The following is a 24,718-nucleotide window of genomic DNA, read 5'->3' on the forward strand; positions in this document are numbered from 1 at the left end:
TCTCGGAACCACAGACTTAGAAATCGCCAGCTCATATACAGTGCATAAAATATATTTATATATATACCCTTATACACCATTTTAATAAAAAATATCACAAAATTCTTCTAAGTCCCTCGGGAAGAGTGAAAGACGCGCACGTTCATTTTTAGAGCTCCTAGACCTTCCTATAAGAAGTTAGCCAAAAAGTAGCTTCGAAAAACGCTTAGGTTAAGTTTCAGAGGTACTTCTAATGTACCAAAGCTGGACTTAGACATAATTTCACTCTCACAACATTATGGCTGGTTGGAGACAGTCCAAACCATAATTACCGGGTCCATGGTTCTGGGCGTATACTGGGGGGACGGGGACGACTCCCATTAACCCCTGACTGTACCGGGGATACGCTTATCACAATGCCTTTCTGGTCTGTGCTGAAGCAGGGCATTCTGGCAGCCAATTGGCTTGACTTTTATTAGTGAGCCTGGTTACCCCCTCTCGGATCCACAGACTTAGAAATCGCCAGCTCATATACATGCATAAAATATATTTATATATATACCCTTATACACCATTTTAATAAAAAATATCACAAAATTCTTCTAAGTCCCTCAGGAAGAGCGAAAGACGCGCACGTTCATTTTCAGAGCTCCTAGACATTCCTATAAGAAGTTAGCCAAAAAGTACCTTCGAAAAACGCTTAGGTTAAGTGTCAGAGTTGCTTCTAATGTACCGAAGCTGGACTTAGACATAATTTCACTCTCACAACATTATGGCTGGTTGGAGACAGTCCGAACCACAAATACCGGGTCCATGGTTCTGGCCATATACTGGGGGGACGGGGACGACTCCCATTAACCTCTGACTATACCGGGGATACGCTTATCACAATGCCTTTCTGGTCTGTGCTGAAGCAGGGCATTCTGGCAGCCAATTGGCTTGACTTTTATTAGTGAGCCTGGTTACCCCCTCTCGTAACCACAGACTTAGAAATCGCCAGCTCATATACAGTGCATAAAATATATTTATATATATACCCTTATACAGTACATCATTTTAATAAAAAATATCACAAAATTCTTCTAAGTCCCTCAGGAAGAGTGAAAGACGCGCACGTTCATTTTCAGAGCTCCTAGACATTCCTATAAGAAGTTAGCCAAAAAGTAGCTTCGAAAAACGCTTAGGTTAAGTTTCAGAGGTACTTCTAATGTACCAAAGCTGGACTTAGACATAATTTCACTCTCACAACATTATGGCTGGTTGGAGACAGTCCAAACCATAATTACCGGGTCCATGGTTCTGGGCGTATACTGGGGGGACGGGGACGACTCCCATTAACCCCTGACTGTACCGGGGATACGCTTATCACAATGCCTTTCTGGTCTGTGCTGAAGCAGGGCATTCTGGCAGCCAATTGGCTTGACTTTTATTAGTGAGCCTGGTTACCCCCTCTCGTAACCACAGACTTAGAAATCGCCAGCTCATATACAGTGCATAAAATATATTTATATATATACCCTTATACAGTACATCATTTTAATAAAAAATATCACAAAATTCTTCTAAGTCCCTCAGGAAGAGCGAAAGACGCGCACGTTCATTTTCAGAGCTCCTAGACATTCCTATAAGAAGTTAGCCAAAAAGTACCTTCGAAAAACGCTTAGGTTAAGTGTCAGAGTTGCTTCTAATGTACCGAAGCTGGACTTAGACAAAATTTCACTCTCACAACATTATGGCTGGTTGGAGACAGTCCGAACCACAAATACCGGGTCCATGGTTCTGGCCATATACTGGGGGGACGGGGACGACTCCCATTAACCTCTGACTATACCGGGGATACGCTTATCACAATGCCTTACTGGTCTGTGCTGAAGCAGGGCATTCTGGCAGCCAATTGGCTTGACTTTTATTAGTGAGCCTGGTTACCCCCTCTCGGAACCACAGACTTAGAAATCGCCAGCTCATATACATGCATAAAATATATTTATATATATACCCTTATACACCATTTTAATAAAAAATATCACAAAATTCTTCTAAGTCCCTCGGGAAGAGTGAAAGACGCGCACGTTCATTTTCAGAGCTCCTAGACATTCCTATAAGAAGTTAGCCAAAAAGTAGCTTCGAAAAACGCTTAGGTTAAGTTTCAGAGGTACTTCTAATGTACCAAAGCTGGACTTAGACATAATTTCACTCTCACAACATTATGGCTGGTTGGAGACAGTCCAAACCATAATTACCGGGTCCATGGTTCTGGGCGTATACTGGGGGGACGGGGACGACTCCCATTAACCCCTGACTGTACCGGGGATACGCTTATCACAATGCCTTTCTGGTCTGTGCTGAAGCAGGGCATTCTGGCAGCCAATTGGCTTGACTTTTATTAGTGAGCCTGGTTACCCCCTCTCGTAACCACAGACTTAGAAATCGCCAGCTCATATACAGTGCATAAAATATATTTATATATATACCCTTATACAGTACATCATTTTAATAAAAAATATCACAAAATTCTTCTAAGTCCCTCAGGAAGAGCGAAAGACGCGCACGTTCATTTTCAGAGCTCCTAGACATTCCTATAAGAAGTTAGCCAAAAAGTACCTTCGAAAAACGCTTAGGTTAAGTGTCAGAGTTGCTTCTAATGTACCGAAGCTGGACTTAGACAAAATTTCACTCTCACAACATTATGGCTGGTTGGAGACAGTCCGAACCACAAATACCGGGTCCATGGTTCTGGCCATATACTGGGGGGACGGGGACGACTCCCATTAACCTCTGACTATACCGGGGATACGCTTATCACAATGCCTTACTGGTCTGTGCTGAAGCAGGGCATTCTGGCAGCCAATTGGCTTGACTTTTATTAGTGAGCCTGGTTACCCCCTCTCGGAACCACAGACTTAGAAATCGCCAGCTCATATACATGCATAAAATATATTTATATATATACCCTTATACACCATTTTAATAAAAAATATCACAAAATTCTTCTAAGTCCCTCGGGAAGAGTGAAAGACGCGCACGTTCATTTTCAGAGCTCCTAGACCTTCCTATAAGAAGTTAGCCAAAAAGTAGCTTCGAAAAACGCTTAGGTTTAGTTTCAGAGTTGCATCTAATGTACCGAAGCTGGACTTAGACATAATTTCACTCTCACAACATTATGGCTGGTTGGAGACAGTCCGAACCACAAATACCGGGTCCATGGTTCTGGCCATATACTGGGGGGACGGGGACGACTCCCATTAACCCCTGACTATACCGGGGATACGCTTATCACAATGCCTTTCTGGTCTGTGCTGAAGCAGGGCATTCTGGCAGCCAATTGGCTTGACTTTTATTAGTGAGCCTGGTTACCCCCTCTCGTAACCACAGACTTAGAAATCGCCAGCTCATATACAGTGCATAAAATATATTTATATATATACCCTTATACATAATTTTAATAAAAAATATCACAAAATTCTTCTAAGTCCCTCAGGAAGAGTGAAAGACGCGCACGTTCATTTTCAGAGCTCCTAGACATTCCTATAAGAAGTTAGCCAAAAAGTAGCTTCGAAAAACGCTTAGGTTAAGTTTCAGAGTTGCTTCTAATGTACTGTACCAAAGCTGGACTTAGACATAATTTCACTCTCACAACATTATGGCTGGTTGGAGACAGTCCGAACCACAAGTACCGGGTCCATGGTTCTGGGTGTATACTGGGGGGACGGGGACGACTCCCATTAACCCCTGACTATACCGGGGATACGCTTATCACAATGCCTTACTGGTCTGTGCTGAAGCAGGGCATTCTGGCATCCAAGTGGCTTGACCTTTATTAGTGAGCCTGGTTACCCCCTCTCGGAACCACAGACTTAGAAATCGCCAGCTCATATACAGTGCATAAAATATATTTATATATATACCCTTATACACCATTTTAATAAAAAATATCACAAAATTCTTCTAAGTCCCTCGGGAAGAGTGAAAGACGCGCACGTTCATTTTTAGAGCTCCTAGACCTTCCTATAAGAAGTTAGCCAAAAAGTAGCTTCGAAAAACGCTTAGGTTAAGTTTCAGAGTTGCTTCTAATGTACTGTACCAAAGCTGGACTTAGACATAATTTCACTCTCACAACATTATGGCTGGTTGGAGACAGTCCGAACCACAAGTACCGGGTCCATGGTTCTGGGTGTATACTGGGGGCACGGGGACGACTCCCATTAACCCCTGACTATACCGGGGATACGCTTATCACAATGCCTTACTGGTCTGTGCTGAAGCAGGGCATTCTGGCATCCAAGTGGCTTGACCTTTATTAGTGAGCCTGGTTACCCCCTCTCGGAACCACAGACTTAGAAATCGCCAGCTCATATACAGTGCATAAAATATATTTATATATATACCCTTATACACCATTTTAATAAAAAATATCACAAAATTCTTCTAAGTCCCTCGGGAAGAGTGAAAGACGCGCACGTTCATTTTTAGAGCTCCTAGACCTTCCTATAAGAAGTTAGCCAAAAAGTAGCTTCGAAAAACGCTTAGGTTAAGTTTCAGAGGTACTTCTAATGTACCAAAGCTGGACTTAGACATAATTTCACTCTCACAACATTATGGCTGGTTGGAGACAGTCCAAACCATAATTACCGGGTCCATGGTTCTGGGCGTATACTGGGGGGACGGGGACGACTCCCATTAACCCCTGACTGTACCGGGGATACGCTTATCACAAAGCCTTTCTGGTCTGTGCTGAAGCAGGGCATTCTGGCAGCCAATTGGCTTGACTTTTATTAGTGAGCCTGGTTACCCCCTCTCGGATCCACAGACTTAGAAATCGCCAGCTCATATACATGCATAAAATATATTTATATATATACCCTTATACACCATTTTAATAAAAAATATCACAAAATTCTTCTAAGTCCCTCGGGAAGAGTGAAAGACGCGCACGTTCATTTTCAGAGCTCCTAGACCTTCCTATAAGAAGTTAGCCAAAAAGTAGCTTCGAAAAACGCTTAGGTTAAGTTTCAGAGTTGCATCTAATGTACCGAAGCTGGACTTAGACATAATTTCACTCTCACAACATTATGGCTGGTTGGAGACAGTCCGAACCACAAATACCGGGTCCATGGTTCTGGCCATATACTGGGGGGACGGGGACGACTCCCATTAACCTCTGACTATACCGGGGATACGCTTATCACAATGCCTTACTGGTCTGTGCTGAAGCAGGGCATTCTGGCAGCCAATTGGCTTGACTTTTATTAGTGAGCCTGGTTACCCCCTCTCGTAACCACAGACTTAGAAATCGCCAGCTCATATACAGTGCATAAAATATATTTATATATATACCCTTATACAGTACATCATTTTAATAAAAAATATCACAAAATTCTTCTAAGTCCCTCAGGAAGAGTGAAAGACGCGCACGTTCATTTTCAGAGCTCCTAGACATTCCTATAAGAAGTTAGCCAAAAAGTAGCTTCGAAAAACGCTTAGGTTAAGTTTCAGAGGTACTTCTAATGTACCAAAGCTGGACTTAGACATAATTTCACTCTCACAACATTATGGCTGGTTGGAGACAGTCCAAACCATAATTACCGGGTCCATGGTTCTGGGCGTATACTGGGGGGACGGGGACGACTCCCATTAACCCCTGACTGTACCGGGGATACGCTTATCACAATGCCTTTCTGGTCTGTGCTGAAGCAGGGCATTCTGGCAGCCAATTGGCTTGACTTTTATTAGTGAGCCTGGTTACCCCCTCTCGGATCCACAGACTTAGGAATCGCCAGCTCATATACATGCATAAAATATATTTATATATATACCCTTATACACCATTTTAATAAAAAATATCACAAAATTCTTCTAAGTCCCTCGGGAAGAGTGAAAGACGCGCACGTTCATTTTCAGAGCTCCTAGACCTTCCTATAAGAAGTTAGCCAAAAAGTAGCTTCGAAAAACGCTTAGGTTAAGTTTCAGAGTTGCATCTAATGTACCGAAGCTGGACTTAGACATAATTTCACTCTCACAACATTATGGCTGGTTGGAGACAGTCCGAACCACAAATACCGGGTCCATGGTTCTGGCCATATACTGGGGGGACGGGGACGACTCCCATTAAACCCTGACTATACCGGGGATACGCTTATCACAATGCCTTTCTGGTCTGTGCTGAAGCAGGGCATTCTGGCAGCCAATTGGCTTGACTTTTATTAGTGAGCCTGGTTACCCCTTCTCGTAACCACAGACTTAGAAATCGCCAGCTCATATACAGTGCATAAAATATATTTATATATATACCCTTATACAGTACATCATTTTAATAAAAAAATATCACAAAATTCTTCTAAGTCCCTCAGGAAGAGCGAAAGACGCGCACGTTCATTTTCAGAGCTCCTAGACATTCCTATAAGAAGTTAGCCAAAAAGTACCTTCGAAAAACGCTTAGGTTAAGTGTCAGAGTTGCTTCTAATGTACCGAAGCTGGACTTAGACATAATTTCACTCTCACAACATTATGGCTGGTTGGAGACAGTCCGAACCACAAATACCGGGTCCATGGTTCAGGCCATATACTGGGGGGACGGGGACGACTCCCATTAACCTCTGACTATACCGGGGATACGCTTATCACAATGCCTTACTGGTCTGTGCTGAAGCAGGGCATTCTGGCAGCCAATTGGCTTGACTTTTATTAGTGAGCCTGGTTACCCCTTCTCGTAACCACAGACTTAGAAATCGCCAGCTCATGTACAGTGCATAAAATATATTTATATATATACCCTTATACAGTACATCATTTTAATAAAAAATATCACAAAATTCTTCTAAGTCCCTCGGGAAGAGTGAAAGACGCGCACGTTCATTTTCAGAGCTCCTAGACCTTCCTATAAGAAGTAAGCCAAAAAGTAGCTTCGAAAAACGCTTAGGTTAAGTTTCAGAGTTGCATCTAATGTACCGAAGCTGGACTTAGACATAATTTCACTCTCACAACATTATGGCTGGTTGGAGACAGTCCGAACCACAAATACCGGGTCCATGGTTCTGGCCATATACTGGGGGGACGGGGACGACTCCCATTAACCTCTGACTATACCGGGGATACGCTTATCACAATGCCTTTCTGGTCTGTGCTGAAGCAGGGCATTCTGGCAGCCAATTGGCTTGACTTTTATTAGTGAGCCTGGTTACCCCTTCTCGTAACCACAGACTTAGAAATCGCCAGCTCATATACAGTGCATAAAATATATTTATATATATACCCTTATACAGTACATCATTTTAATAAAAAATATCACAAAATTCTACTAAGTCCCTCAGGAATAGTGAAAGACGCGCACGTTCATTTTCAGAGCTCCTAGACATTCCTATAAGAAGTTAGCCAAAAAGTACCTTCGAAAAACGCTTAGGTTAAGTTTCAGAGTTGCTTCTAATGTACCGAAGCTGGACTTAGACATAATTTCACTCTCACAACATTATGGCTGGTTGGAGACAGTCCGAACCACAAATACCGGGTCCATGGTTCTGGCCATATACTGGGGGGACGGGGACGACTCCCATTAACCTCTGACTATACCGGGGATACGCTTATCACAATGCCTTACTGGCTGTGCTGAAGCAGGGCATTCTGGCAGCCAATTGGCTTGACTTTTATTAGTGAGCCTGGTTACCCCCTCTCGGAACCACAGACTTAGAAATCGCCAGCTCATATACATGCATAAAATATATTTATATATATACCCTTATACACCATTTTAATAAAAAATATCACAAAATTCTTCGAAGTCCCTCGGGAAGAGTGAAAGACGCGCACGTACATTTTCAGAGCTCCTAGACCTTCCTATAAGAAGTTAGCCAAAAAGTAGCTTCGAAAAACGCTTAGGTTAAGTTTCAGAGTTGCATCTAATGTACCGAAGCTGGACTTAGACATATTTTCACTCTCACAACATTATGGCTGGTTGGAGACAGTCCGAACCACAAATACCGGGTCCATGGTTCTGGCCATATACTGGGGGGACGGGACGACTCCCATTAACCCCTGACTATACCGGGGATACGCTTATCACAATGCCTTTCTGGTCTGTGCTGAAGCAGGGCATTCTGGCAGCCAATTGGCTTGACTTTTATTAGTGAGCCTGGCTACCCCCTCTCGAAACCACAGACTTAGAAATCGCCAGCTCATATACAGTGCATAAAATATATTTATATATATACCCTTATACATCATTTTAATAAAAAATATCACAAAATTCTTCTAAGTCCCTCAGCAAGAGTGAAAGACGCGCACGTTCATTTTCAGAGCTCCTAGACATTCCTATAAGAAGTTAGCCAAAAAGTACCTTCGAAAAACGCTTAGGTTAAGTTTCAGAGTTGCTTCTAATGTACCGAAGCTGGACTTAGACATAATTTCACTCTCACAACATTATGGCTGGTTGGAGACAGTTTGAACCACAAATACCGGGTCCATGGTTCTGGCCATATACTGGGGGGACGGGGACGACTCCCATTAACCTCTGACTATACCGGGGATACGCTTATCACAATGCCTTTCTGGTCTGTGCTGAAGCAGGGCATTCTGGCAGCCAATTGGCTTGACTTTTATTAGTGAGCCTGGTTACCCCCTCTCGGAACCACAGACTTATAAATCGCCAGCTCATATACATGCATAAAATATATTTATATATATACCCTTATACACCATTTTAATAAAAAATATCACAAAATTCTTCTAAGTCCCTCGGGAAGAGTGAAAGACGCGCACGTTCATTTTCAGAGCTCCTAGACCTTCCTATAAGAAGTTAGCCAAAAAGTAGCTTCGGAAAACGCTTAGGTTAAGTTTCAGAGTTGCTTCTAATGTACCAAAGCTGGACTTAGACATAATTTCACTCTCACAACATTATGGCTGGTTGGAGACAGTCCGAACCACAAGTACCGGGTCCATGGTTCTGGGCGTATACTGGGGGGACGGGGACGACTCCCATTAACCCCTGACTATACCGGGGACACGCTTATCACAATGCCTTTCTGGTCTGTGCTGAAGCAGGGCATTCTGGCAGCCAATTGGCTTGACTTTTATTAGTGAGCCTGGTTACCCCCTCTCGAAACCACAGACTTAGAAATCGCCAGCTCATAAACAGTGCATAAAATAAATTTATATATATATACCCTTATACACCATTTTAATAAAAAATATCACAAAATTCTTCTACGTCCCTCGGGAAGAGTGAAAGACGCGCACGTTCATTTTCAGAGCTTCTAGACCTTCCTATAAGAAGTTAGCCAAAAAGTAGCTTCGAAAAACGCTTAGGTTAAGTTTCAGAGTTGCATCTAATGTAAAGAAGCTGGACTTAGACATAATTTCACTCTCACAACATTATGCTGGTTGGAGACAGTCCGAACCACAAATACCGGGTCCATGGTTCTGGCCATATACTGGGGGGACGGGGACGACTCCCATTAACCCCTGACTATACCGGGGATACGCTTATCACAATGCCTTACTGGTCTGTGCTGAAGCAGGGCATTCTGGCAGCCAATTGGCTTGACCTTTATTTGTGAGCCTGGTTACCCCCTCTCGGAACCACAGACTTAGAAATCGCCAGCTCATATACAGTGCATAAAATAAATTTATATATATATACCCTTATACACCATTTTAATAAAAAATATCACAAAATTCTTCTAAGTCCCTCGGGAAGAGTGAAAGACGCGCACGTTCATTTTCAGAGCTCCTAGACCTTCCTATAAGAAGTTAGCCAAAAAGTAGCTTCGAAAAACGCTTAGGTTAAGTTTCAGAGTTGCTTCTAATGTACCAAAGCTGGACTTAGACATAATTTCACTCTCACAACATTATGGCTGGTTGGAGACAGTCCGAACCACAAGTACCGGGTCCATGGTTCTGGGCGTATACTGGGGGGACGGTGACGACTCCCATTAACCCCTGACTATACCGGGGATACGCTTATCACAATGCCTTTCTGGTCTGTGCTGAAGCAGGGCATTCTGGCAGCCAATTGGCTTGACTTTTATTAGTGAGCCTGGTTACCCCCTCTCGAAACCACAGACTTAGAAATCGCCAGCTCATAAACAGTGCATAAAATAAATTTATATATATATACCCTTATACACCATTTTAATAAAAAATATCACAAAATTCTTCTACGTCCCTCGGGAAGAGTGAAAGACGCGCACATTCATTTTCAGAGCTTCTAGACCTTCCTATAAGAAGTTAGCCAAAAAGTAGCTTCGAAAAACGCTTAGGTTAAGTTTCAGAGTTGCATCTAATGTAAAGAAGCTGGACTTAGACATAATTTCACTCTCACAACATTATGGCTGGTTGGAGACAGTCCGAACCACAAATACCGGGTCCATGGTTCTGGCCATATACTGGGGGGACGGGGACGACTCCCATTAACCCCTGACTATACCGGGGATACGCTTATCACAATGCCTTACTGGTCTGTGCTGAAGCAGGGCATTCTGGCAGCCAATTGGCTTGACCTTTATTTGTGAGCCTGGTTACCCCCTCTCGGAACCACAGACTTAGAAATCGCCAGCTCATATACAGTGCATAAAATAAATTTATATATATATACCCTTATACACCATTTTAATAAAAAATATCACAAAATTCTTCTAAGTCCCTCGGGAATAGTGAAAGACGCGCACGTTCATTTTCAGAGCTCCTAGACCTTCCTATAAGAAGTTAGCCAAAAAGTAGCTTCGAAAAACGCTTAGGTTAAGTTTCAGAGTTGCTTCTAATGTACCAAAGCTGGACTTAGACATAATTTCACTCTCACAACATTATGGCTGGTTGGAGACAGTCCGAACCACAAGTACCGGGTCCATGGTTCTGGGCGTATACTGGGGGGACGGGGACGACTCCCATTAACCCCTGACTATACCGGGGATACGCTTATCACAATGCCTTTCTGGTCTGTGCTGAAGCAGGGCATTCTGGCAGCCAATTGGCTTGACTTTTATTAGTGAGCCTGGTTACCCCCTCTCGAAACCACAGACTTAGAAATCGCCAGCTCATAAACAGTGCATAAAATAAATTTATATATATATACCCTTATACACCATTTTAATAAAAAATATCACAAAATTCTTCTACGTCCCTCGGGAAGAGTGAAAGACGCGCACGTTCATTTTCAGAGCTTCTAGACCTTCCTATAAGAAGTTAGCCAAAAAGTAGCTTCGAAAAACGCTTAGGTTAAGTTTCAGAGTTGCATCTAATGTAAAGAAGCTGGACTTAGACATAATTTCACTCTCACAACATTATGCTGGTTGGAGACAGTCCGAACCACAAATACCGGGTCCATGGTTCTGGCCATATACTGGGGGGACGGGGACGACTCCCATTAACCCCTGACTATACCGGGGATACGCTTATCACAATGCCTTACTGGTCTGTGCTGAAGCAGGGCATTCTGGCAGCCAATTGGCTTGACCTTTATTTGTGAGCCTGGTTACCCCCTCTCGGAACCACAGACTTAGAAATCGCCAGCTCATATACAGTGCATAAAATAAATTTATATATATATACCCTTATACACCATTTTAATAAAAAATATCACAAAATTCTTCTAAGTCCCTCGGGAAGAGTGAAAGACGCGCACGTTCATTTTCAGAGCTCCTAGACCTTCCTATAAGAAGTTAGCCAAAAAGTAGCTTCGAAAAACGCTTAGGTTAAGTTTCAGAGTTGCTTCTAATGTACCAAAGCTGGACTTAGACATAATTTCACTCTCACAACATTATGGCTGGTTGGAGACAGTCCGAACCACAAGTACCGGGTCCATGGTTCTGGGCGTATACTGGGGGGACGGGGACGACTCCCATTAACCCCTGACTATACCGGGGATACGCTTATCACAATGCCTTTCTGGTCTGTGCTGAAGCAGGGCATTCTGGCAGCCAATTGGCTTGACTTTTATTAGTGAGCCTGGTTACCCCCTCTCGAAACCACAGACTTAGAAATCGCCAGCTCATAAACAGTGCATAAAATAAATTTATATATATATACCCTTATACACCATTTTAATAAAAAATATCACAAAATTCTTCTACGTCCCTCGGGAAGAGTGAAAGACGCGCACATTCATTTTCAGAGCTTCTAGACCTTCCTATAAGAAGTTAGCCAAAAAGTAGCTTCGAAAAACGCTTAGGTTAAGTTTCAGAGTTGCATCTAATGTAAAGAAGCTGGACTTAGACATAATTTCACTCTCACAACATTATGGCTGGTTGGAGACAGTCCGAACCACAAATACCGGGTCCATGGTTCTGGCCATATACTGGGGGGACGGGGACGACTCCCATTAACCCCTGACTATACCGGGGATACGCTTATCACAATGCCTTACTGGTCTGTGCTGAAGCAGGGCATTCTGGCAGCCAATTGGCTTGACCTTTATTTGTGAGCCTGGTTACCCCCTCTCGGAACCACAGACTTAGAAATCGCCAGCTCATATACAGTGCATAAAATAAATTTATATATATATACCCTTATACACCATTTTAATAAAAAATATCACAAAATTCTTCTAAGTCCCTCGGGAATAGTGAAAGACGCGCACGTTCATTTTCAGAGCTCCTAGACCTTCCTATAAGAAGTTAGCCAAAAAGTAGCTTCGAAAAACGCTTAGGTTAAGTTTCAGAGTTGCTTCTAATGTACCAAAGCTGGACTTAGACATAATTTCACTCTCACAACATTATGGCTGGTTGGAGACAGTCCGAACCACAAGTACCGGGTCCATGGTTCTGGGCGTATACTGGGGGGACGGGGACGACTCCCATTAACCCCTGACTATACCGGGGATACGCTTATCACAATGCCTTTCTGGTCTGTGCTGAAGCAGGGCATTCTGGCAGCCAATTGGCTTGACTTTTATTAGTGAGCCTGGTTACCCCCTCTCGAAACCACAGACTTAGAAATCGCCAGCTCATAAACAGTGCATAAAATAAATTTATATATATATACCCTTATACACCATTTTAATAAAAAATATCACAAAATTCTTCTACGTCCCTCGGGAAGAGTGAAAGACGCGCACGTTCATTTTCAGAGCTTCTAGACCTTCCTATAAGAAGTTAGCCAAAAAGTAGCTTCGAAAAACGCTTAGGTTAAGTTTCAGAGTTGCATCTAATGTAAAGAAGCTGGACTTAGACATAATTTCACTCTCACAACATTATGGCTGGTTGGAGACAGTCCGAACCACAAATACCGGGTCCATGGTTCTGGCCATATACTGGGGGGACGGGGACGACTCCCATTAACCCCTGACTATACCGGGGATACGCTTATCACAATGCCTTACTGGTCTGTGCTGAAGCAGGGCATTCTGGCAGCCAATTGGCTTGACCTTTATTTGTGAGCCTGGTTACCCCCTCTCGGAACCACAGACTTAGAAATCGCCAGCTCATATAAAGTGCATAAAATAAATTTATATATATATACCCTTATACACCATTTTAATAAAAAATATCACAAAATTCTTCTAAGTTCCTAGGGAAGAGTGAAAGACGCGCACGTTCATTTTCAGAGCTCCTAGACCTTCCTATAAGAAGTTAGCCAAAAAGTAGCTTCGAAAAACGCTTAGGTTAAGTTTCAGAGTTGCTTCTAATGTACCAAAGCTGGACTTAGACATAATTTCACTCTCACAACATTATGGCTGGTTGGAGACAGTCCGAACCACAAGTACCGGGTCCATGGTTCTGGGCGTATACTGGGGGGACGGGGACGACTCCCATTAACCCCTGACTATACCGGGGATACGCTTATCACAATGCCGTTCTGGTATGTGCTGAAGCAGGGCATTCTGGCAGCCAATTGGCTTGACTTTTATTAGTGAGCCTGGTTACCCCCTCTCGAAACCACAGACTTAGAAATCGCCAGCTCATAAACAGTGCATAAAATAAATTTATATATATATACCCTTATACACCATTTTAATAAAAAATATCACAAAATTCTTCTAAGTCCCTCGGGAAGAGTGAAAGACGCGCACGTTCATTTTCAGAGCTCCTAGACCTTCCTATAAGAAGTTAGCTAAAAAGTAGCTTCGAAAAACGCTTAGGTTAAGTTTCAGAGTTGCATCTAATGTACCGAAGCTGGACTTAGACATAATTTCACTCTCACAACATTATGGCTGGTTGGAGACAGTCCGAACCACAAATACCGGGTCCATGGTTCTGGCCATATACTGGGGGGACGGGGACGACTCCCATTAACCCCTGACTATACCGGGGATACGCTTATCACAATGCCTTACTGGTCTGTGCTGAAGCAGGGCATTCTGGCAGCCAAGTGGCTTGACCTTTATTAGTGAGCCTGGTTACCCTCTCTCGGAACCACAGACTTAGAAATCGCCAGCTCATATACAGTGCATAAAATAAATTTATATATATACCCTTATACACCATTTTAATAAAAAATATCACAACATTCTTCTAAGTCCCTCGGGAAGAGTGAAAGACGCGCACGTACATTTTCAGAGCTCCTAGACCTTCCTATAAGAAGTTAGCCATAAAGTATCTTCGAAAAACGCTTAGGTTAAGTTTCAGAGTTGCTTCTAATGTACCAAAGCTGGACTTAGACATAATTTCACTCTCACAACATTATGGCTGGTTGGAGACAGTCCGAACCACAAATACCGGGTCCATGGTTCTGGGCGTATACTGGGGGGACGGGGACGACTCCCATTAACCCCTGACTATACCGGGGATACGCTTATCACAATGCCTTTCTGGTCTGTGCTGAAGCATGGCATTCTGGCAGCCAATTGGCTTGACTTTTATTAGTGAGCCTGGTTACCCCCTCTCGGAACCACAGACTTAGAAATCGCCAGCTCATATACAGTGCATAAAATATATTTATATATATACCCTTATACACCATTTTAATAAAAAATATCACAAAATTCTTCTAAGTCCCTCGGGAAGAGTGAAAGACGCGCACGTTCATTTTCAGAACTCCTAGACCTTCCTATAAGAAGTTAGCCAAAAAGAAGCTTCGAAAAACGCTTAGGTTAAGTTTCAGAGTTGCATCTAATGTACCGAAGCTGTCCTTAGACATAATTTCACTCTCACAACATTATGGCTGGTTGGAGACAGTCCGAACCACAAATACCGGGTCCATGGTTTTGGCCATTTACTGGGGGGACGGGGACGACTCCCATTAACCCCTGACTATACCGGGGATACGCTTATCACAATGCCTTACTGGTCTGTGCTGAAGCAGGGCATTCTGGCAGCCAATTGGCTTGACCTTTATTTGTGAGCCTGGTTACCCCCTCTCGGAACCACAGACTTAGAAATCGCCAGCTCATATACAGTGCATAAAATAAATTTATATATATATACCCTTATACACCATTTTAATAAAAAATATCACAAAATTCTTCTAAGTCCCTCGGAAAGAGTGAAAGACGCGCACGTTCATTTTCAGAGCTCCTAGACCTTCCTATAAGAAGTTAGCCAAAAAGTAGCTTCGAAAAACGCTTAGGTTAAGTTTCAGAGTTGCTTCTAATGTACCAAAGCTGGACTTAGACATAATTTCACTCTCACAACATTATGGCTGGTTGGAGACAGTCCGAACCACAAGTACCGGGTCCATGGTTCTGGGCGTATACTGGGGGGACGGGGACGACTCCCATTAACCCCTGACTATACCGGGGATACGCTTATCACAATGCCGTTCTGGTATGTGCTGAAGCAGGGCATTCTGGCAGCCAATTGGCTTGACTTTTATTAGTGAGCCTGGTTACCCCCTCTCGAAACCACAGACTTAGAAATCGCCAGCTCATAAACAGTGCATAAAATAAATTTATATATATATACCCTTATACACCATTTTAATAAAAAATATCACAAAATTCTTCTAAGTCCCTCGGGAAGAGTGAAAGACGCGCACGTTCATTTTCAGAGCTCCTAGACCTTCCTATAAGAAGTTAGCTAAAAAGTAGCTTCGAAAAACGCTTAGGTTAAGTTTCAGAGTTGCATCTAATGTACCGAAGCTGGACTTAGACATAATTTCACTCTCACAACATTATGGCTGGTTGGAGACAGTCCGAACCACAAATACCAGGTCCATGGTTCTGGCCATATACTGGGGGGACGGGGACGACTCCCATTAACCCCTGACTATACAGGGGATACGCTTATCACAATGCCTTACTGGTCTGTGCTGAAGCAGGTCATTCTGGCAGCCAAGTGGCTTGACCTTTATTAGTGAGCCTGGTTACCCCCTCTCGGAACCACAGACTTAGAAATCGCCAGCTCATATACAGTGCATAAAATAAATTTATATATATACCCTTATACACCATTTTAATAAAAAATATCACAACATTCTTCTAAGTCCCTCGAGAAGAGTGAAAGACGCGCACGTACATTTTCAGAGCTCCTAGACCTTCCTATAAGAAGTTAGCCATAAAGTATCTTCGAAAAACGCTTAGGTTAAGTTTCAGAGTTGCTTCTAATGTACCAAAGCTGGACTTAGACATAATTTCACTCTCACAACATTATGGCTGGTTGGAGACAGTCCGAACCACAATTACCGGGTCCATGGTTCTGGGCGTATACTGGGGGGACGGGGACGACTCCCATTAACCCCTGACTATACCGGGGATACGCTTATCACAATGCCTTTCTGGTCTGTGCTGAAGCATGGCATTCTGGCAGCCAATTGGCTTGACTTTTATTAGTGAGCCTGGTTACCCCCTCTCGGAACCACAGACTTAGAAATCGCCAGCTCATATACAGTGCATAAAATATATTTATATATATACCCTTATACACCATTTTAATAAAAAATATCACAAAATTCTTCTAAGTCCCTCGGGAAGAGTGAAAGACGCGCACGTTCATTTTCAGAACTCCTAGACCTTCCTATAAGAAGTTAGCCAAAAAGAAGCTTCGAAAAACGCTTAGGTTAAGTTTCAGAGTTGCATCTAATGTACCGAAGCTGTCCTTAGACATAATTTCACTCTCACAACATTATGGCTGGTTGGAGACAGTCCGAACCACAAATACCGGGTCCATGGTTTTGGCCATTTACTGGGGGGACGGGGACGACTCCCATTAACCCCTGACTATACCGGGGATACGCTTATCACAATGCCTTACTGGTCTGTGCTGAAGCAGGGCATTCTGGCAACCAATTGGCTTGACTTTTATTAGTGAGCCTGGTTACCCCCTCTCGGAACCACAGACTTAGAAATCGCCAGCTCATATACAGTGCATAAAATATATTTATATAAATACCCTTATACACCATTTTAATAAAAAATATCACAAAATTCTTCTACGTCCCTCGGGAAGAGTGAAAGACGCGCACGTTCATTTTCAGAGCTTCTAGACCTTCCTATAAGAAGTTAGCCAAAAAGTAGCTTCGAAAAACGCTTAGGTTAAGTTTCAGAGTTGCATCTAATGTAAAGAAGCTGGACTTAGACATAATTTCACTCTCACAACATTATGGCTGGTTGGAGACAGTCCGAACCACAAATACCGGGTCCATGGTTCTGGCCATATACTGGGGGGACGGGGACGACTCCCATTAACCCCTGACTATACCGGGGATACGCGTTTCACACTGCCTTACTGGTCTGTGCTGAAGCAGGGCATTCTGGCAGCCAAGTGGCTTGACCTTTATTAGTGAGCCTGGTTACCCCCTCTCGGAACCACAGACTTAGAAATCGCCAGCTCATATACAGTGCATAAAATATATTTATATATATATACCCTTATACACCATTTTAATAAAAAATATCACAAAATTCTTCTAAGTCCCTCGGGAAGAGTGAAAGACGCGCACGTTCATTTTCAGAACTCCTAGACCTTCCTATAAGAAGTTAGCCAAAAAGTAGCTTCGAAAAACGCTTAGGTTAAGTTTCAGAGTTGCTTCTAATGTACCAAAGCTGGACTTAGACATAATTTCACTCTCACAACATTATGGCTGGTTGGAGACAGTCCGAACCACAAGTACTGGGTCCATGGTTCTGGGCGTATACTGGGGGGACGGGGACGACTCCCATTAACCCCTGACTATACCGGGGATACGCTTATCACAATGCCTTTCTGGTCTGTGCTGAAGCAGGGCATTCTGGCAACCAATTGGCTTGACTTTTATTAGTGAGCCTGGTTACCCCCTCTCGGAACCACAGACTTAGAAATCGCCAGCTCATATACAGTGCATAAAATATATTTATATATATACCCTTATACACCATTTTAATAAAAAATATCACAAAATTCTTCTACGTCCCTCGGGAAGAGTGAAAGACGCGCACGTTCATTTTCAGAGCTTCTAGACCTTCCTATAAGAAGTTAGCCAAAAAGTAGCTTCGAAAAACGCTTAGGTTAAGTTTCAGAGTTGCATCTAATGTAAAGAAGCTGGACTTAGACATAATTTCACTCTCACAACATTATGGATGGTTGGAGACAGTCCGAACCACAAATACCGGGTCCATGGTTCTGGCCATATACTGGGGGGACGGGGACGACTCCCATTAACCCCTGACTATACCGGGGATACGCTTATCACAATGCCTTACTGGTCTGTGCTGAAGCAGGGCATTCTGGCAGCCAATTGGCTTGACTTTTATTAGTGAGCCTGGTTACCCCCTCTCGAAACCACAGACTTAGAAATCGCCAGCTCATAAACAGTGCATAAAATAAATGTATATATATATACCCTTATACACCATTTTAATAAAAAATATCACAAAATTCTTCTACGTCCCTCGGGAAGAGTGAAAGACGCGCACGTTCATTTTCAGAGCTTCTAGACCTTCCTATAAGAAGTTAGCCAAAAAGTAGCTTCGAAAAACGCTTAGGTTAAGTTTCAGAGTTGCATCTAATGTAAAGAAGCTGGACTTAGACATAATTTCACTCTCATAACATTATGGCTGGTTGGAGACAGTCCGAACCACAAATACCGGGTCCATGGTTCTGGCCATATACTGGGGGGACGGGGACGACTCCCATTAACCCCTGACTATACCGGGGATACGCTTATCACAATGCCTTACTGGTCTGTGCTGAAGCAGGGCATTCTGGCAGCCAATTGGCTTGACTTTTATTAGTGAGCCTGGTTACCCCCTCTCGAAATCACAGACTTAGAAATCGCCAGCTCATAAACAGTGCATAAAATAAATTTATATATATATACCCTTATACACCATTTTAATAAAAAATATCACAAAATTCTTCTAAGTCCCTCGGGAAGAGTGAAAGACGCGCACGTTCATTTTCAGAGCTCCTAGACCTTCCTATAAGAAGTTAGCTAAAAAGTAGCTTCGAAAAACGCTTAGGTTAAGTTTCAGATTTGCATCTAATGTACCGAAGCTGGACTTAGACATAATTTCACTCTCACAACATTATGGCTGGTTGGAGACAGTCCGAACCACAAATACCGGGTCCATGGTTCTGGCCATATACTGGGGGGACGGGGACGACTCCCATTAACCCCTGACTATACCGGGGATACGCTTATCACAATGCCTTACTGGTCTGTGCTGAAGCAGGGCATTCTGGCAGCCAAGTGGCTTGACCTTTATTAGTGAGCCTGGTTACCCCCTCTCGGAACCACAGACTTAGAAATCGCCAGCTCATATACAGTGCATAAAATATATTTATATATATACCCTTATACACCATTTTAAAAAATATCACAAAATTCTTCTAAGTCCCTCGGGAAGAGTGAAAGACGCGCACGTTCATTTTCAGAGCTCCTAGACCTTCCTATAAGAAGTTAGCTAAAAAGTAGCTTCGAAAAACGCTTAGGTTAAGTTTCAGATTTGCATCTAATGTACCGAAGCTGGACTTAGACATAATTTCACTCTCACAACATTATGGCTGGTTGGAGACAGTCCGAACCACAAATACCGGGTCCATGGTTCTGGCCATATACTGGGGGGACGGGGACGACTCCCATTAACCCCTGACTATACCGGGGATACGCTTATCACAATGCCTTACTGGTCTGTGCTGAAGCAGGGCATTCTGGCAGCCAATTGGCTTGACTTTTATTAGTGAGCCTGGTTACCCCCTCTCGAAACCACAGACTTAGAAATCGCCAGCTCATAAACAGTGCATAAAATAAATGTATATATATATACCCTTATACACCATTTTAATAAAAAATATCACAAAATTCTTCTACGTCCCTCGGGAAGAGTGAAAGACGCGCACGTTCATTTTCAGAGCTTCTAGACCTTCCTATAAGAAGTTAGCCAAAAAGTAGCTTCGAAAAACACTTAGGTTAAGTTTCAGAGTTGCATCTAATGTAAAGAAGCTGGACTTAGACATAATTTCACTCTCACAACATTATGGCTGGTTGGAGACAGTCCGAACCACAAATACCGGGTCCATGGTTCTGGCCATATACTGGGGGGACGGGGACGACTCCCATTAACCCCTGACTATACCGGGGATACGCTTATCACAATGCCTTACTGGTCTGTGCTGAAGCAGGGCATTCTGGCAGCCAATTGGCTTGACTTTTATTAGTGAGCCTGGTTACCCCCTCTCGAAACCACAGACTTAGAAATCGCCAGCTCATAAACAGTGCATAAAATAAATGTATATATATATACCCTTATACACCATTTTAATAAAAAATATCACAAAATTCTTCTAAGTCCCTCGGGAAGAGTGAAAGACGCGCACGTTCATTTTCAGAGCTCCTAGACCTTCCTATAAGAAGTTAGCTAAAAAGTAGCTTCGAAAAACGCTTAGGTTAAGTTTCAGATTTGCATCTAATGTACCGAAGCTGGACTTAGACATAATTTCACTCTCACAACATTATGGCTGGTTGGAGACAGTCCGAACCACAATTACCGGGTCCATGGTTCTGGGCGTATACTGGGGGGACGGGGACGACTCCCATTAACCCCTGACTATACCGGTGATACGCTTATCACAATGCCTTTCTGGTCTGTGCTGAAGCAGGGCATTCTGGCAGCCAATTGGCTTGACTTTTATTAGTGAGCCTGGTTACCCCCTCTCGGAACCACAGACTTAGAAATCGCCAGCTCATATACAGTGCATAAAATATATTTATATATATACCCTTATACACCATTTTAATAAAAAATATCACAAAATTCTTCTAAGTCCCTCGGGAAGAGTGAAAGACGCGCACGTTCATTTTCAGAGCTCCTAGACCTTCCTATAAGAAGTTAGCTAAAAAGTAGCTTCGAAAAACGCTTAGGTTAAGTTTCAGATTTGCATCTAATGTACCGAAGCTGGACTTAGACATAATTTCACTCTCACAACATTATGGCTGGTTGGAGACAGTCCGAACCACAAATACCGGGTCCATGGTTCTGGCCATATACTGGGGGGACGGGGACGACTCCCATTAACCCCTGACTATACCGGGGATACGCTTATCACAATGCCTTTCTGGTCTGTGCTGAAGCATGGCATTCTGGCAGCCAATTGGCTTGACTTTTATTAGTGAGCCTGGTTACCCCCTCTCGGAAGCACAGACTTAGAAATCGCCAGCTCATATACAGTGCATAAAATATATTTATATATATACCCTAATACATCATTTTAATAAAAAATATCACAAAATTCTTCTAAGTCCCTCAGGAAGAGTGAAAGACGCGCACGTACATTTTCAGAGCTCCTAGACCTTCCTATAAGAAGTTAGCCAAAAAGTAGCTTCGAAAAACGCTTAGGTTAAGTTTCAGAGTTGCTTCTAATGTACCGAAGCTGGACTTAGACATACTGTAATTTCACTCTCACAACATTATGGCTGGTTGGAGACAGTCCGAACCACAAATACCGGGTCCATGGTTCTGGCCATATACTGGGGGGACGGGGGGGACTCCCATTAACCCCTGACTATACCGGGGATACGCGTATCACACTGCCTTACTGGTCTGTGCTGAAGAAGGGCATTCTGGCAGCCAAGTGGCTTGACCTTTATTAGTGAGCCTGGTTACCCCCTCTCGGAACCACAGACTTAGAAATCGCCAGCTCATATACAGTGCATAAAATATATTTATATATATACCCATATACACCATTTTAATAAAAAATATCACAAAATTCTTCTAAGTCCCTCGGGAAGAGTGAAAGACGCGCACGTTCATTTTCAGAACTCCTAGACCTTCCTATAAGAAGTTAGCCAAAAAGTAGCTTCGAAAAACGCTTAGGTTAAGTTTCAGAGTTGCTTCTAATGTACCAAAGCTGGACTTAGACATAATTTCACTCTCACAACATTATGGCTGGTTGGAGACAGTCCGAACCACAATTACCGGGTCCATGGTTCTGGGCGTATACTGGGGGGACGGGGACGACTCCCATTAACCCCTGACTATACCGGGGATACGCTTATCACAATGCCTTTCTGGTCTGTGCTGAAGCATGGCATTCTGGCAGCCAATTGGCTTGACTTTTATTAGTGAGCCTGGTTACCCCCTCTCGGAACCACAGACTTAGAAATCGCCAGCTCATATACAGTGCATAAAATATATTTATATATATACCCTTATACATCATTTTAATAAAAAATATCACAAAATTCTTCTAAGTCCCTCAGGAAGAGTGAAAGACGCGCACGTTCATTTTCAGAGCTCCTAGACCTTCCTATAAGAAGTTAGCCAAAAAGTAGCTTCGAAAAACGCTTAGGTTAATTTTCAGAGTTGCTTCTAATGTACCGAAGCTGGACTTAGACATAATTTCACTCTCACAACATTATGGCTGGTTGGAGACAGTCCGAACCACAAATAACGGGTCCATGGTTCTGGCCATATACTGGGGGGACGGGGACGACTCCCATTAACCCCTGACTATACCGGGGATACGCGTATCACACTGCCTTACTGGTCTGTGCTGAAGCAGGGCATTCTGGCAGCCAAGTGGCTTGACTTTTATTAGTGAGCCTGGTTACCCCCTCTCGGAACCACAGACTTAGAAATCGCCAGCTCATATACAGTGCATAAAATATATTTATATATATACCCTTATACACCATTTTAATAAAAAATATCACAAAATTCTTCTAAGTACCTCGGGAAGAGTGAAAGACGCGCACGTACATTTTCAGAGCTCCTAGACCTTCCTATAAGAAGTTAGCCATAAAGTATCTTCGAAAAACGCTTAGGTTAAGTTTCAGAGTTGCTTCTAATGTACCAAAGCTGGACTTAGACATAATTTCACTCTCACAACATTATGGCTGGTTGGAGACAGTCCGAACCACAATTACCGGGTCCATGGTTCTGGGCGTATACTGGGGGGACGGGGACGACTCCCATTAACCCCTGACTATACCGGGGATACGCTTATCACAATGCCTTTCTGGTCTGTGCTGAAACATGGCATTCTGGCAGCCAATTGGCTTGACTTTTATTAGTGAGCCTGGTTACCCCCTCTCGGAACCACAGACTTAGAAATCGCCAGCTCATATACAGTGCATAAAATATATTTATATATATACCCTTTTACATCATTTTAATAAAAAATATCACAAAATTCTTCTAAGTCCCTCAGGAAGAGTGAAAGACGCGCACGTTCATTTTCAGAGCTCCTAGACCTTCCTATAAGAAGTTAGCCAAAAAGTAGCTTCGAAAAACGCTTAGGTTAAGTTTCAGGGTTGCTTCTAATGTACCGAAGCTGGACTTAGACATACTGTAATTTCACTCTCACAACATTATGGCTGGTTGGAGACATTCCGAACCACAAATACCGGGTCCATGGTTCTGGCCATATACTGGGGGGACGGGGACGACTCCCATTAACCCCTGACTACACCGGCGATATGCTTATCACAATGCCTTACTGGTCTGTGCTGAAGCAGGGCATTCTGGCAGCCAAGTGGCTTGACCTTTATTAGTGAGCCTGGTTACCCCCTCTCGGAACCACAGACTTAGAAATCGCCAGCTCATATACAGTGCATAAAATATATTTATATATATACCCTTATACACCATTTTAATAAAAAATATCACAAAATTCTTCTAAGTCCCTCGGGAAGAGTAAAAGACGCGCACGTTCATTTTCAGAACTCCTAGACCTTCCTATAAGAAGTTAGCCAAAAAGTAGCTTCGAAAAACGCTTAGGTTAAGTTTCAGAGTTGCTTCTAATGTACCGAAGCTGGACTTAGACATACTGTAATTTCACTCTCACAACATTATGGCTGGTTGGAGACAGTCCGAACCACAAGTACTGGGTCCATGGTTCTGGGCGTATACTGGGGGGACGTGGACGACTCCCATTAACCCCTGACTATACCGGGGATACGCTTATCACAATGCCTTTCTGGTCTGTGCTGAAGCAGGGCATTCTGGCAACCAATTGGCTTGACTTTTATTAGTGAGCCTGGTTACCCCCTCTCGGAACCACAGATTTAGAAATCGCCAGCTCATATACAGTGCATAAAATATATTTATATATATACCCTTATACACCATTTTAATAAAAAATATCACAAAATTCTTCTACGTCCCTCGGGAAGAGTGAAAGACGCGCACGTTCATTTTCAGAGCTCCTAGACCTTCCTATAAGAAGTTAGCCAAAAAGTAGCTTCGAAAAACGCTTAGGTTAAGTTTCAGAGTTGCATCTAATGTACCGAAGCTGTCCTTAGACATAATTTCACTCTCACAACATTATGGCTGGTTGGAGACAGTCCGAACCACAAATACCGGGTCCATGGTTCTGGCAATATACTGGGGGGACGGGGACGACTCCCATTAACCCCTGACTATACCGGGGATACGCTTATCACAATGCCTTTCTGGTCT

Source organism: Ascaphus truei, chromosome 2 (assembly GCF_040206685.1).
Source record: "Ascaphus truei isolate aAscTru1 chromosome 2, aAscTru1.hap1, whole genome shotgun sequence".
Taxonomy (NCBI): Eukaryota; Metazoa; Chordata; class Amphibia; order Anura; family Ascaphidae; genus Ascaphus; species Ascaphus truei.